We start from the raw sequence: 14,451 nt of genomic DNA, 5'->3' as shown, positions 1-14,451 counted from the left end.
TCATGATAATATAATAATTTAACATCTCATTTGATATAATAAACATTGGGTTAACAACATTAATTGAGATCGTTAACTTAAAGGTTTCAAAACAACACTTACATGTAACGACTAATGAAGACTTAACGACTCCATTAGAATGTATATACATGTTGTGTTTTGATATGTATTCTTAATGACTCCATTAGAATGTATATACATGTAAAAGAAGGAAAGTTGAAGAATGAGATACCCAAAGGATCAGAGAAACATCTTAATATTCGGGAAGACGGAACCCGATATAGGGCTGATAGAATTTGGGTACCAAGGTTTGGAGATGTGAGAGAAATGGTACTTAAAGAGCACATAAAACCAGATATTCAATACATCCCAGAGCGGGGAAGATGTATAAAGATATCAAGAAACACTTTTGGTGGCCGGGTATGAAAGCCGATATTGCTAAATATGTAGGAGAATGTTTGACGTGTTCTAAGGTCAAAGCTAAACATCAAAAACCATCAGGTCTACTACAATAACCTGAAATCCCGGAATGGAAATGGGAAAACATTACCATGGATTTCATTACTAAATTGCCAAGGACTGCAAGTGGTTATGATACTATTTGGGTAATAGTTGATCGTCTCACCAAGTCAGCACACTTCCTGCAAATGAGAGAAGATGATAAAATGGAGAAGTTGGCGCAATTGTATTTGAAGGAGGTTGTCTCCAGACATGGAATACCCATCTCTATTATCTCTGACAGGGATGGTAGATTTGTTTCAAGGTTCTGGCAGACGTTGCAACAAGCATTGGGGACTCGTCTAGACATGAGTACTGCCTATCATCCACAAACTGATGGGCAGAGCGAAAGGATGATACAAATGCTTGAAGACATGCTACGAGCATGTGTTATTGATTTCGGAAACAGTTGGGATCGACACCTACCGTTAGCAGAATTTTCCTACAACAACAGTTATCATTCTAGTATTGAGATGGCGCCGTTTGAGGCACTTTATGGTAGAAAGTGCAGGTCTCCGATTTTTTGGAATGAAGTGGGGGATAAACAGATTACGGGTCCGGAGATAATACAAGAAACTACCGAGAAAATCATCCAAATTCAACAACGATTGAAAACTGCCCAGAGTCGACAAAAGAGCTACGCGGACAGTAAAAGAAAAGATATAGAGTTTGAAATTGGAGAAATGGTCATGCTTAAGGTTTCACCTTGGAAAGGCGTTGTTTGATTTAGTAAATGGGGGAAACTAAATCCAAGGTACATTGGACCATTCAAGATTATAGATCGTGTCGGACCAGTAGCTTACCAACTGGAGCTACCTCAACAACTCGCGGCTGTACATAACACTTTTCACGTCTCGAATTTGAAGAAATGTTTTGCTAAAGAAGATCTCACTATTCCGTTGGACGAAATCCAAATCAATGAAAAACTTCAATTCATTGAAGAACCCGTCGAAATAATGGATCGTGAGGTTAAGAGACTTAAGCAAAACAAGATACCGATTGTTAAGGTTTGATGGAATGCTTGTAGAGGACCCGAGTTCACCTGGGAGCGTGAAGATCAGATAGAGAAGAAATACCCGCATCTATTTCCAGAAGATTCGTCAACACCTTCAACAGCTTAAAATTTCGGGACGAAATTTATTTAACGGGTAGGTACTATAGTGACCCGAACTTTTCCATGTTTATATATATTAATTGAGATTGATATTTACATGACTAAATGTTTCTAACGTGTTAAGCAATCAAACTTGTTAAGACTTGATTAAATGAAATAAGTTTCATATAGACAATTGATCACCCAAGTTGACCGGCGATTCACGAACGTTACAAAATTGTAAAAACTACATGTTTTGGTATATATAGACATATATATATGGTTGACATAAGATTATGATGAATAAGTATCTCACTAAATATAGTAACAATGTGTGATATACATAAGAAATGAGATTACTAAGTTAAGAAACTCGAAATGATATATATAACGATTATAGTTATGATAACGTCTACTAAATATTAGTGAGTTGAGCTCTAATCCTAACCCTCGTTATCAGTTTGGTTAACTGAATAACAACGTGCCGCGTTGATTGAACACTGATAAAAAACGGAAGGAATCCGTTGATTTAAGTTGGCAAAACCTTAAGTGAAAACTAACAACCATTCCATCATACTAATGAGATCATATCAATTCAAACATTATACAGCATTATAGTTGATATATTGATAGTGAAGCAGATAGAAACCTAATAAATACCTAAACAGTTGATATGACTAAGTCCTAAGGCAACAATCAAACAAGAACATGCAATAGGCTTGGGCCACATAGTGAAGGTACTAACTAGATCTTAATAGCTCCTAAGAAGTCTCTTCGGAATAGTCAATAGGCATACTAGGTCATTCATGTCTCAATTCCTAAGTTTCGTGTCCTAAAAGCGCATTAAATGACTCTCGGGAACTCCGGCCATACCGAGTTCATAGAATCTTCAGATACAGTATAACCAGGGGTCTTAATCCTATGAAGTAGCTAATTTCATATAGGTGGACAAGTCCTGATCACAACCTAGGTTGGTCAATCCTTAAGATGCTAGCATACAAATCTATCAAACTTCGTAGTTCAGTGTTACAACAGTAATCATAATAAATTAACATAATTACGCTAACCCAAACTTCTATCATGGCAACATACAGATTAATTAATCTATCATGGTAATATCGAAATGCATTATTAAACATAAAAAGTAAGAACACATGTTTAATACAAAAGACAAGCGTTTCGGATAAAAACCTGAAGAGGCCAAAGAAATCTGCCCAAGATCGCAGGGACTCGCCGGGATATCCTTCGAAAAATAAAAGCTAACCTAACTACTACTAAAAACTAACTAAAAGCTTGAAAATATAAAATAAATTTCAAATTGAGTGTGTGTTGAAATGGATGGAGAAAGCCCTTTAAATAGACTTGGATTTTGCCTGCAAACGGCTGGCAGGCCGATTAGCAGGCCGTTTGTCGGGCCAGCCCGTTTGCAGGGGTCATTTGTCTGACCCATTTGGCAGGCCATTTTTTATCCAGGCAGGCCATTTGGCAGGTGTGATGACCCAGAAATTTCGACTAAATTTAAACTTAATCTTTGTATGATTAACATTTCCGACACGATAAGCAAAGTCTGTAAAATTTTTGAATTACTTTTATATATTTAAATACCTTCGGTTGTTTTCGACGATTCGCGAACAATTATATGTAAAAAGATACATATATACTATAACATGAAAAGGTAACAATGTATTAATTGTTTGATACCGTACATTAAACTTATTGGTTTAAATATCTATTTTAATGTATATGATAAATTTAAATATTTATTATTAAAATTTATTTATAAATAACGTCCAATGTGTATTTAAAAACTGATTTATGTATATTAAAAAGATATATACATATATATAATAAACGATAGTAACATTCGTTTATTGATTCAATTGATATTTAGATAAGTTAACTAAAGCGTTTAAGATGAACCAGTTAAACACTAATTTGCTACAGTGTTTTCAAATTGCCACATTACTCAAAATGCTACAGTGTTTTCGAAAATCACTATTTGCTACAGTGAATTGCTACAGTAAAATTTGACTTTGCTACAGTAACTTTGCTACAGTAAAACACTATTTTAAAATCTATTTTAGCAAATAACGAGATGATGATTTATAGAAGTAAATGACCAAAATACTCGAAAGTTTAAGATATACTATGAGTGGTATAGTTTATGGATAACTTAAGGCTATATTTTGACAAAGGTACGTGTCACGAAACGTAAAATGCAAGTTTTCTCAGCGTACGAAAGGACATTCGAAAAACCAGAACCGGGACATAAGTCGAGTGATGACGTACGACTTATCGGAACAAAAATTACAAGTCAACTATGCACGTGAATTTAATATAATATATAATTAATTATTTAAATTATATATATTATATTAATATTTAATTATGTCGACGAGCTAAATTACAAAACAATGTGAGCTGTCCCTGGTCCTCATGCGAGTCGCATGGCCAGAAGGCCATTTCCATGCGAGTCGCATGACTCCAGATTTCAGGCCAAGTGCTATAAATTCTCGAGTTTTGGCCAGATAAATCACACACACATATATATTATTTTTACTCCGTATTTATTTATTTTATTATTATTATTATTATTATTAATAATAATAAGATTATTATTAATCTTATTATTTTTATTATTAGTGTTATTATTTTTGCGATACAAAAATAATAATGTACATAAAATATTACGACGGAGTGTTGTCCAAGTAATTTTCAAAATGAGTTTTCGAGCAAGCTAGAGCTAAGGAAATTATGGGTTATTGCCAAGGAGGTTATGGGTAATGTTCGGGGGTATTTTTTTGTGAATCAAACCTCGTGTTTATCATCTCCGATGCGTCTACGTGCTTTCCTGCAATATTGTATATCAATATTAAACAGTGAGTTCATTTGATCCCTTTTTCAAACTATATTTTTGGGCTGAGAATACATGCGCAGTTTTATAAACTGTTTTACTAAATGGATACAAATACTAAAACTGATTTTGTGTGAGTTTCATAAGATCCCTTTTACTCTCTACATTTTTGGGCTGAGAATACATGCAAATGCTTTATTAACCGATATACAATATTTATATGCGTGAGTTTCATTTGCTCCCTTTTACTCTTTATGTTTTTGGGCTGAGAATACATGCAAATGATTTAATAACTGTTTTACAATATCTATATGCGTGAGTTTCATTGATTCCTTTTTAATTGCTTTTGCAATATATATTTTTGGGCTGAGAATACATGCACTTTATTTAAAACACAATGGATACAAGTACATACTAAATTCTACACTGAGTTTGAACCGAAAATCCCTTAGCTTTGGTAACTGTTAACTGCCAGTTATAAGAACTGGTGGGCGCGAGTAGTAGTATATGGATCCATAGGGCTTGATATCCCCGTCCGAGCTAGAGCGCTAGCCTTTTAACGGACGTATGCTATTTGAGAAGCATACACGTTGGTTTGCGTGTATTATTAAGATGATTATACAAAGGGTACAAATTATATAAGCATTAAAGTTTAGTTACTAGGGTGCTCAATTTTGTAGAACCGATTGATAAACGTTTCGGATGAAACAACTGAAATCTTGTGATCCACCTTTTATGTAAAACCTATTGATAAACGTTTTGAATAAAACAACTGAACTTTTGTAAATCCACATTGATATACGGATTATGTGTAATATTAAAACTATGAACTCACCAACCTTTGTGTTGACACTTGAAGCATGTTTATTCTCAGGTTTCTAGAAGTCTTCCGCTGTCTGCTTATATGTTAGACAAGCTATGTGCATGGAGTCATACATGGCATATTTTTCAAGGAAACGTTGCATTCACCAAATGATCACCATGTATCTTATTTTGACTGTACTGTCAACGGAAGTACTATTGTAAACTATTATTTACAGTGATTGTCTATATGTAGAAATCATCAGATGTTGAAAACCTTTGATTTAAATATTCATTTATGGTGTGCCTTTTCAAAAGAATGCAATGTTTACAAAACGTATCATATAGAGGTCAAATACCTCGCAATGAAATCAATGAATGACGTATTGTCCATATGGATTTGGAGCGATCGTCACAGCAGGCCGTTTGGTCAGCTGAATTTTCTGGATCGTAACTTGATTTCTTGTCTTTCACCATTTTTGCTCTAGAATCTTCCTTTTGTAGTGACCCGAACTTTTCCATGTTTATATATATCAATTGAGATTGATATTTACATGACTAAATGTTTCCAACGTGTTAAGCAATCAAACTTGTTAAGACTTGATTAAATGAAATAAGTTTCATATAGACAATTGATCACCCAAGTTGACCGGCGATTCACGAACGTTACAAAATTGTAAAAACTACATGTTGTGGTATATATAGACATATATATATGGTTGACATAAGATTATGATGAATAAGTATCTCACTAAATATATTAACAATGTGTGATATACATAATAAATGAGATTACTAAGTTAAGAGACTCGAAATGATATATATATAACGATTATCGTTATGATAACGTCTACTAAATACATATGTATCATATTAAGATATTGATACACTATATTTAACATGATAAAATGATATTTAAATATATCATTAAGTGTGTTAACAATGAACTACATATGTAAAAACAAGACTACTAACTCAAGAATTACTAAACGAGACTTATATGTAACGATTATTGTTGTAACGATATTTTAATGTATATATCATATTAAAAGATATTCATACATCATAATATCATGATAATATAATAATTTAACATCTCATTTGATATAATAAACATTGGGTTAACAACATTAATTGAGATCGTTAACTTAAAGGTTTCAAAACAACACTTACATGTAACGACTAACGAAGACTTAACGACTCCATTAGAATGTATATACATGTTGTGTTTTGATATGTATTCTTACACTTTTGAAAGACTTCAAGACACATATCAAAGTCATTCTACTTAACAAAAATGCTTACAATTACATCCTCGTTCAGTTTCATCAACAATTCTACTCGTATGTACCCATATTCGTACTCGTACAATACACAGCTTTTAGATGTATGTACTATTAGTATATACACTCCAATGATCAGCTCTTAGCAGCCCATGTGAGTCACCTAACACATGTGGGAACCATCATTTGGCAACTAGCATGAAATATCTCATAAAATTACAAAAATATTAGTAATCATTCATGACTTATTTACATGAAAACAAAATTACATATCCTTTATATCTAATCCATATACCAACGATCAAAAACACCTACAAACACTTTCATTCTTCAATTTTCTTCATCTAATTGATCTCTCTCAAGTTCCATCTTCAAGTTCTAAGTGTTCTTCATAAATTCCATAAGTATAGTTTCATAAAAATCAAGAATACTACCAAGTTTGCAAGTTTACTTCCAAGCTTTCTAATCCATTCCAAGTAATCATCTAAGATCAAGGAACCTTTGTTATTTACAGTAAGTTATCTTTCTAATTCAAGGTAATATTCATATTCAAACCTTGATTCAATTTCTACAACTATAACAATCTTATTTCGAGTAAAAATCTTACTTGAACTGTTTTCGTGTCATGATTCTGCTTCAAGAACTTTCAAGCCATCCAAGGATCCTTTGAAGCTAGATCCATTTTTCTCATTTCTAGTAGTTTTATCCAGAAAACTTGAGGTAGTAATGATGTTCATAACATCATTCGATTCATACATATAAAGCTATCTTATTCGAAGGTTTAAACTTGTAATCACTAGAACATAGTTTAGTTAATTCTAAACTTGTTCGCAAACAAAAGTTAATCCTTCTAACTTGACTTTTAAAAGCAACTAAACACATGTTCTATATCTATATGATATGCTAACTTAATGATTTAAAACCTGGAAACACGATGAACACCATAAAATCGGATATACGCCGTCGTAGTGAAACCGGGGGCTGTTTTGGTTTGGATAATTAAAAACTATGATAAACTTTGATTTAAAAGTTTTTCTTCTGGGAAAATGATTTTTCATATGAACATGAAACTATATCCAAAAATCTTGGTTAAACTCAAAGTGAAAGTATGTTTTTCAAAATGGTCATCAAGATGTCGTTCTTTCGGCGGAAATGACTACCTCTTTAGTAATTGACATGTAACTTAAATTTCCGACTATAAACCTATAACTTTTCTATTTGGATTCTTAAATTAGAGTTCAATATGAAACCATAGCAATTTGATTCACCCAAAACGGATTTAAAATGAAGAAGTTATGGGTAAAACAAGATTGGATATTTTTGATCTTTTTAGCTACGGGAAATGTTTAACAAATCTATACAAATCATATCCTAGCTAACTTATATTGTATTATACATGTATTCTAATACATTATGTAATCTTGAGATACCATAGACACGTATGCAAATGTTTTAACATATCATATCGACCCATGTATATATATTATTTGGAACAATCATAGACACTCTATATGCAGCAATGTTGGAGTTACCTATACAGGGTTGAGGTTGATTCCAAAGATATATATATTTTGAGTTGTGATCTAGCCTGAGACGTGTATACACTGGGTCGTGAATTGATTCAAGATAATATATATATCGATTTATTTCTGTACATCTAACTGTGGACAACTAGTTGTAGGTTACTAACGAGGACAGCTGACTTAATACACTCAAATCTTTAAAACATAATAAAAATGGTTGTAATTATATTTTGATCATACTTTGATATATATGTACATATTTTTATAGGTTCGTGAATCGATCCGTGGCCAAGTCTTATTTCCGATGAAGGAAATATCTGTGAAAGTGAGTTATAGTCCCACTTTTAAAATCTAAAATTTTTGGGATGAGAATACATGCAGGTTTTATAAATGATTTACAAAATAGACACAAGTACGTGAAACTACATTCTATGGTTGAATTATCGAAATCGAATATGCCCCTTTTTATTAAGTCTGGTAATCTAAGAATTAGGGAACAGACACCCTAATTGACGCGAATCCTAAAGATAGATCTATTGGGCCTAACAAACCCCATCCAAAGTACCAGATGCTTTAGTACTTCGAAATTTATATCATATCCGAAGGGTGTCCCGGAATGGTGGGGATATTCTTATATATGCATCTTGTTAATATCGGTTACCTGGTGTTCACCATATGAATGATTTTTATCTCTATGTATGGGATGTGCATTGAAATATGAAATCTTGTGGTCTATTGTTACGATTTGATATATATAGGTTAAATCTATAACTCACCAACATTTTTGTTGACGTTTAAAGCATGTTTATTCTCAGGTGAATATTAAGAGCTTCCGCTGTTGCATACTAAAATAAGGACAAGATTTGGAGTCCATGTTTGTATGATATTGTGTAAAAACTGCATTCAAGAAACATATGTCGATGTATTATATTTCTATTGTAAACCATTATGTAATGGTCGTGTGTAAACAGTATATTTTAGATTATCATTATTTGATAATCTACGTAATGTTTTTAAAACCTTTATTGATAAAATAAAGGTTATGGTTGTTTTAAAAATGAATGCAGTCTTTGAAAAACGTCTCATATAGAGGTCAAAACCTCTCAACGAAATCAATTAATATGGAACGTTTATAATCAATATGAACGGGACATTTCACCTTTTAGCTCCGTTTTACTTGATTCTTTTTGCATCGCCTTCGTAATTACTTAATCTACAAAATTAACCGAAAAAGCGATATTTTTTCGACAAATTTTAAATCTTTATTGTTCTAGTGCTTAATATTGGGGGTAAAAATGTGACTTTTTGGCCGATATCAAATACCCCACACTTGGCTTTGCTTGTCCTCAAGTAAAAAGCGGGAATATAAGGTTCTTTCTAATAGATTCTCCCTTGCCCCACCCGTGGATCTTTTTATTATGCCTTCATCAGAAGTCGTCACATCTTTCGAAAGTATTAGAAAAAGTTTCGAGCTTCGATGATTTGGTCGCTAGATTTCAATTGCGTCCAAAGTGAAAAAGGCGTACTTTCCAACTCTCAGATGTAGAGTATACATGATCAGGCTCCTCACTAGCGGATCACTCATATCACTCAAGTGTTTAGGGTGTCCTATTCTAATTGTATTGTCACTCAGAAGCCAGTCGTGTAACAGTTCTCATCATAGGCTTGGTAAAGCATCGATATCTCCACCGGTTAAGTAAGGACGTCACTGATCTTTTTCCTAGGCATTCTTTCAAGAGGAAGACGGGTTGTAGGCTTTGGTTGGAAATTTTAATGGCTTGGTGAAAGGTATCCAGATATTTTAATTTTTGAGAGAATTAATAGACTTTGATTCTTCAGAGTATCCATTTTTGGATAGAGAGTGGCTTGGAATCCGTAAAAGTTTTCTTCGGAAGAGGCGGATTTTGCTAAGACTTTGTCTAGAATTTTCTTTGGCTCCACCGGTATCTTTCTTTTAGGGCAACTTCTAGGGTTTTTCTTTGCCTTTATTCGTAGAGACTTTGCTCTTTCATCAAATATTTTTTTTTGGCATACCCTGTCTTCATAACTTTTGTCTTTTGTTCCTGGTGCCCAGAGAGGAAGTGATAATCCACTGAAAATAGGTCTTTGACCTATCAAAAACAATCAGGGGTTCGGAATCTTTCAACAAGTGCATTTGAAGCGAATTTGATCGATCTATCTCTTTATTAATCTCTGGATCTTTTGATGGATGGAAAGGGGAATGAAGGTGAATGGTGTATTTTGGTAGTGAATTTAGGGTGAATATTTCTGATTCATCAACTCTTTGTGAGTTGGTCGGTTTAAATTGCCTGGAGTGGAAACGAAAACGGATGGCTTTTTGTCTTCTCTATTCAGAACGATTTCGGAAGGAGTATCGCACCTGCACCACGTATGGTGTGACAACCCAGAAATTTTCTACCAAATTTAAACTTTATCTTAATATGATTTCAACACGATAAGCAAAGTCTATTGAATTGAATCTCAAAATTTTTGAACTATTTCATGAAATTATTTGACCTTTGACTATGCCCGACGATTCACAAACGATTGTTGTAATTAGATATATATATATGTGTATATATATGTATATATATATATATATATATATATATATATATATATATATATATATAATAAATCGAAATAGAATTTGATCAATTGAGTTAATTATGTAAAATATTACACAAGATAAAAAGTTGTTATCAAAAATGAAACTATAAATATTTTATGTATGATAGATATAATATTGTAATATATTTTTAATGTATAAATAATAAATATTCAATAGAAGTTAATATGCAATATATTATGTATTATATAAGTAATGATATATATATATATATATATATATATATATATATATATATATATATATATATATATATATATATATATATATATATATAAATTTTACTAATTACAATAATAATATCAACATTATTGTTATCTATAGATACGAACATGATATATATAGAGTGATATAGTATTATTACATTTAATATTATTGTTATTAACAATAATTATAATTATTACATTCAATATTATTATTAATGATATTATTAATTGTAATATCAATTCTAATATAAGATATAAAGATATATATATATATATATATATATATATATATATATATATATATATATATATATATATATATATATATATATATATATATATAATATCATATCATATGTATAAGTTATTATATCATTATTATTGATATTATTATTATCATAAATAATATTAATATAACTATTATTATTTAGTATCACCACAAATATTATTATTATCATAGTTATATTTTAAAAAAAACAAATCATGATTATTATTGTTGTTACTCTTGTTAATATTATTATTTGAATTATTATTAAATTATTAAATTATTAATTATTAATTATTAGAATTAATGATATTATTATCATTAATACAAATTTTATGACTATTATTTATAAACTTATTATTAGTATTACTATTATTATTAATACAATGATACATTTACTAATACTGAACGTATTCGGATACATATACATATACACATACTGAATATAGTAAGTGTATATTCAATTACATGTACAGATGTATATATAAATACAATAATATATATATTTATATATATATATATATATATATATATATATATATAAACATAAATAAATACGTAATTACTTGAGAGAATCAATTCAGTTTACCATCGTTTTCAACCTTTATGTAATTTGATTTTCTGTCTTCTGATAGTACCAATTAGAGATTCAATCACAGATATATACAAAATTGGTTATCAATCAATATCAGTTTTATTTATCTTATTATATTTTCAGTACGAACGAATGTCCTTCTGGTCTATTAATTGTTACACGTCCACATCCAGTCCAAATGCAAACAATTTAGGATCGATTGTAAGAGTTATAATCAATTCATTCACTCAGAGAGATCCAACTAACACTGCAATTCAAAATTTAAACAGAAAATAAGTATGTCGACCCTGTTCTTCCTCAATTTTATCCAAATCTCGATTTTCTTATTGATTTTTAAATGTGTTAATGTAGTTCAGCTCTAAATCTTTTATTTAAACTGTTTGGAAAGATTTAAATCCTAATTTTTAGAATCAAGAAAGAATTTTGGAGTCAAAGTTTGGTTTTAAAAAGTCAAAGCTTTTGTTCATCATTAAATTCGAAATTATTTTAAGGTTTCAGTTTAAATTAAGGTTACAAAAAACTTATATGAGTGATTTAGCACCACTTTCATGTTTTAAGTATAATCTAAAATGGTCTGTAAGTTGAATTTGATTTTTGAGTTTGAACGGCTTCATATAAGCTGTAACAGCTTATCTTTTTTTTTCTTTCTGATTTAGTTACTCTAGTTATTTAAAAATTTTTTCTGTATCCATTTCAAATCCAAAGATTTATTCAGTAATTAATTGTTGATTAGTTTTGATCCCTAGTCGACTTGTTTTTGTTGAAGAAGAAAGTATAACAGAAGTACGGGGTATATTTAATTTAGTTGAATAGATTACCAGAAAATCGAAGTTGGAAGGATGGTTAAGGGGGTTAGCGAGTGAGCGGGAGGTCGTGGGTTCGAGTCCCGTTCTGGGCACTTGTTTTTACAAGATAGTCTTAAAGGTAGTTTTATTTTTAAAATCCATTATTATTAATGTCATTGTTATTATTAAGTATTATAATTATTATTATTGTTAGTATTATTATTATTATGTGTTATGAACATTAGGATTATTATTATTATTATTATTATTATTGATATTTTCATTATTGTTATAATTATTGTCACTATTATTATCATTGTTTTGATTATTATTAATATTATTAGTATTATAATTATTAATTAACACTTCATATTATTATTATGTTTATAGTAAGTAAATTATTACTAATATTATTATTACTAATACTATTATCGTTATCAAGTATTATTATTTAGTATTACTATTATTAATATTATCATTAGTATTAAAATGATTAATAAAAGTTATTATTATTACTAACATTAGTATTAGAATTAACATTATTATTATCATTAACATTAATATTATTATCATAATTACAATTATTATTATCATCATTATTATTACTAACATAAGTATGAATATTATTATTAAAAATGGTTATTATTAAAAATTATTATTATTATTATTATCATTTCTACAAAAATTATAAATTTATTAACATTAAAGCTATCATTATTTATATTATCAAGTAATATCTATGTCACTTATTAAAATAATATTGATTATGAAAATAAAGGTTTTAATGACGTTAATAAGGTTATAAGTAAAGATTATATATACATAAATGTACTTAATACACATAGCTTAACTATATTAACAATTATATAAAATGAAAATATATATAAATATTGAAATTTATAAATTATTAAATATATAAATTACATCACTAATAATAATATATATTTATTCGATTACGAGTATATGTGTTAATGAATATACAAATGATATAGGTTCGTAAATCCGAGGGCAACTCTGCATTGTTCAGTTTCGTCATATGTATTTTTACAACAAAATACATTATTGTGAGTTCATTTGCTCCCTTTTTACTCCTTATATTTTTGGAACTGAGAATACATGTGCTGTTTTTACAACTGCTTTATTAAATGTTTCTGAAATATATTTTGAACTGAGAATACATGAAATGTTTTTATAAATGTTTGACGAGATAGACATAAGCAAAACATTCCTCGAATGAATTATTATGCAGACAGAAGTTCTGTGGATTATTATTGAATTAGTTGGACGTTATAATTGCCACTAATTGTTGTGAATATTTCCCCTGATTATTATTGCTTGGTAACCTAAGAATTAGAAACGGGTATGGCCCTAATTCACCCGAATCCTAAAGGTAGCTACCGGGTTTAACACCCCCTCCCAGAATGTTCACTAGACGGAAGAGCTAGTGAGCGTGGTGTTTAGTACTTCAAAGTTTATATATTATACAGACGATATGTTCTATTTTCGGGGATATTATTGATGCGTATTATATGTTATGGTCGGTTACCAAGCCAAGCAATGAATGAAAAGTGAATGTTATGTATCGAGAGAATGATTTTATACACAGGTTATGTGTATGATATTTTTGTACACGAGATATGTGTACGGTTACTAAGATTTATGAAAATGGTTTCGTACACGAGATAGGTGTACTGTATTTGAATCTTGTGGTCTATCAAAATGATGAATTTTATTGTTTACGATAAACTTATGAACTCACCAACCTTTTGGTTGACACTTGAAAGCATGTTTATTCTCAGGTATGAAAGAAATCTTCCGCTGTGCATTTGCTCATTTAGAGATATTACTTGGAGTCATTCATGACATATTTCAAAAGACATTGCATTCGAGTCGTTGAGTTCATCAAGATTATTATTAAG

The sequence above is a fragment of the Rutidosis leptorrhynchoides genome, chromosome 10, assembly GCF_046630445.1.
Source record: "Rutidosis leptorrhynchoides isolate AG116_Rl617_1_P2 chromosome 10, CSIRO_AGI_Rlap_v1, whole genome shotgun sequence".
Lineage (NCBI taxonomy): Eukaryota > Viridiplantae > Streptophyta > Magnoliopsida > Asterales > Asteraceae > Rutidosis > Rutidosis leptorrhynchoides.
The sequence above is the reverse complement of the archived record's forward strand: the minus strand, read 5'-3'. Positions refer to the sequence as shown.